Below are 3615 nucleotides of genomic sequence, written 5' to 3'. Positions count from 1 at the left end.
AGGATAGTTATGGCCTCTCTTCAGTGACTAGCCGGGATGTCACTGTCCTTTACTTATGCCCAAACCCAAAAGTGGAAACTGAATGTAAACCTTTGCCATCAGTTCTGTAACTAGAACTTTATTTGTTCTTGTTGATGATAACTCCAAAGCAACACATTAGGTGTCAGCTTATAGGCTAGTGGAATCCACACAGTGTCAGTTCCTTCACAAGAAAAAGATTTTCTTTGATTTGATAAATCATTGTGAAGGGCTTTGAGGTTTCTTGTTTTAGTAGTAATGCAGAATAACTGGAAATTGTATATGGGTTATTACCATGCCTCTAAGTGCAGAGCTATCACCATGCATGTAGGAAATACACAAGCACATGCACACACACAAATTAAGAATATGTTTACCTACAGGTGGAGTAAGCAGGCTCCTTTGTCTATTTTGAGAAGTACTTCTACCCCAATGTCACTCTTCTACCCACTGTCTTCCAGATTTACCATCTCTAAGGTCAGAATCCTCTCTTCCTATCAAATCTTCCTTCTCTAGCCTGGTGGATTTTTTTGAAATGCAAATACTCTGAGAAGAGGCCCATAGTTTAGCCATGGTGTTACAGTACAAGAGACTTTGTGGCCATTTGCCCTTGGTGGTAAAATCCCAGGAAAATAGAAAACTCCCTTTTTCTGGGTAGGAAAGGCAAAAGAAGAAACCATGAGGGCAAAGACAATTTTGCCAAAACCACTCTATGCTACAATAATCGTGTGATCTTTGAATGTCTGCAGTCTTGGTTATTTATTGAGATTCTAGTTAATCCCAGTAGCACTGTTAAATAGAAAGGAGGAAAGAATTCTAGTTTAAATAAGATTTTTCAGTGTTTTTATAAGTGACTCCTGAAACTCGGGAGTACAGTTAATATTCAGGCTCTTATTTTACAATCCTGTCTGCGGACAAGAAAGCATGTTTGTCCTCTATTCCTTCACGTTCCCACCCAGAACTCAGAACGCTGGAGGAATGCTCACAGACCAGCACCTTCTTCCCTGGGTTTCAGAGAACTTGAGTTGGAGGGAATTCATTACTGCTGGGTGCCTGCTGTGAGCTCAGCCTTGCCTTGTTCTGCTCCTCAGGCATTCATTCCTAGACTTATCATGTCATGGATTAATTTGCAGGGTCCCTGAAGCTTCCACACCACGGTACCATCTAGCTCTCCCTGTCCTGATCAGTCTCCACTAGCATCTCAGTTCTAATTCCCATGTGAATGAACAGACATAAAAATAGAGAAGTCTACTGTGAATAATTCACCCCGGTGGTGGCCTTCTAACCCACTGATCATTAGTTCCTGTCTTGTGGTTCCATGGGGCTGATCTGGTTGCTCTCTTTCATGAGATCTTTTCTTCATTTCTGTTAACTCTTCTGTACCTTCACAATAAATTCTTTTTTTAAAAAAATCGAGTTGGCCACTTGTAGCCCAGATAACTTCTCTAACTTGGTTTGGCTCTTTTTCCCTAAAGCTGGAGTTGATCTCTTTTCATTTCCTACCCTCCATACAGTGACCTTGCTCATCTAACTTTATACATAATTCATGCACTCCACATCTGTCCTGTTTTGCCAATGGAAAGCTTCATCATGGTCTTCTGCATGGTCCTCTTTCCTGCCAGAACCAGAGCTGATCACATCTGCTAGACACCACCTTAGAGCACTCAGTTGTCCTGCACATGTGACTCTTCTACTGCGGTGGTAAATCCAGTGTTCATGGTACCCTTACCCACTGACCCTTCCTGCATCCCAGTCAACTTCTCTTTAGCACCAGGCCTCATCTATCTCATTTGGGACAGATGCAGAAAAACAATGGCATCTTTCTCATCACCGGGATTCAATACCCAACACCCACAGCTTAAAAGAGGCGAGGCTTATTTTGGTTCAGAGTTTGTAGAGGTTTCAGTCCATTTTAAAGTAGCTCCAAGGCAGGGTAGCAGGGCAGACTAGAACCAGCTCATTGTGTAGTGGCAGGGAACAGAGCCGTCAAGAGTGGAAGGAAAGAGATCTACCCTTCTGGACAAGCCTCCAGTAATCCATCTTCTCCAACCAGGCTTCACCTCCCAAATCACATTTAGCTATAAACTCATCCATAGAACAGTCCACCGATGAGCATCATGCCTTTGTGATCCATTCACCTCCCCAAAACCCCACTTACAGTGCGTGAAGCTTTGGGGGAACATCTAGATGTAGCCATAACAGATGGGGTATTTATGCCAATAGGAGAGAACAATGAAGAGAATGATGCAAGTTTATAGTGCAGATTACTCCTCATAACAGGCATGAGAAGGGAGAGGAAGATAACAGGAGAAAAAATAAAACCCTAGCGACAGGGACAAAGAAAAGAGTGAGAGAAATGTAACACTGGAGAGAAAGATGTAGAGCTAAGAATTTTAGAAAGACTCCCATCCTGGTAATTCTCTACTTTTATCTCAATAAAATTTCTGTTCATCTTCCTTTTTAAGACTTGAGGGGATTTTTTTTTCTTTTGAAATTACATGCTAGAGTGAATATTAAATCAGGAGAAGTAAGACTAGTTTCACTGGGATGCATCTCTTGTCATATGTTCTCTTCCCTGGCATAAAGACAGTCACGAGGAGGAATACCTGGGAGAGACTTGCAGGGAGAGGTTCTATAGTTAGATGCTGTACACCTGCCCAGGACATTGCCTGCTGAAAATTATAAGCATACTCCTACCTCATCTTAAATTACATTTGGTGTTAGAAGTATTCTAGTTTTATTCATCTGCATATACCAGGACCTGTCAGTAATGCAGTTCTAGGCGCTGGACTTTCAGGGCTGCAGAGTCCAACTGTCTGTCTTCAAGTTACCTGGGGAACTCAGAGGATACCAACTGCCCTGGAAGAAAGCCATAGTAGCTCCTATTGACATTTCATTTCTTTGAATTCAGTCAAGTTGATGTTCTTCTTTACAGTTCCCTGAGAACCAAGCATCATGGATTAGGGCTTAGGGAGGAGAGTTTTAGAATTTGGAGCATATGGAGGCAATGTGATATCCCTGAGCATCTGGAGACGTGGAGAATGTGGTATTAAGTGGCCTAGAGACTTCCCCAAGAGAACCAGTCCTGTGTGAGATGTTTTTACCTCATTAGCCATGAATAGCAGTGAGTCATGGAAGAGCTCCATTTCTTTGTAGAAGACTACAAAGGGCAGCCAGTGTTTTAGTGATGGTTTCCAGAAATGTTTGTCTTGTAGAGATTAGAGCATGGGCTGATTAGACTCATACTTATGGTGTTAAATTTAGAAGTAGACAAAAGAAGGATGCTCTAAAAATTTTAAGTCTTAGATTTCCTGAGAAGCCCATTTTCCAATTTAGTGAGAGGAAAAAGTTGCAAATAATGCCAGTTTAAAAATTCATAAAGGCTTCATTATGCTCAGAGGATACATTCTTTTGAAAAGTGAAGAGGTTGTTATTTAAAGATAAGGTCATGAACCTTTTATAGAGCCTTTCTATCTCCAAAAATGGCACTGAACTTATCCCAGAATGGAAAGCATTTTGAAGAACCAGAAAGTTATTGGGATATATGTGTGTGTGTGTGTGTGTGTGTGTATGTATGTTTTTTATATATATATGTAA

This window comes from Fukomys damarensis, unplaced genomic scaffold (assembly GCF_012274545.1).
Source record: "Fukomys damarensis isolate Sample0158 unplaced genomic scaffold, DMR_v1.0_HiC HiC_scaffold_9, whole genome shotgun sequence".
Lineage (NCBI taxonomy): Eukaryota > Metazoa > Chordata > Mammalia > Rodentia > Bathyergidae > Fukomys > Fukomys damarensis.
The sequence above is the reverse complement of the archived record's forward strand: the minus strand, read 5'-3'. Positions refer to the sequence as shown.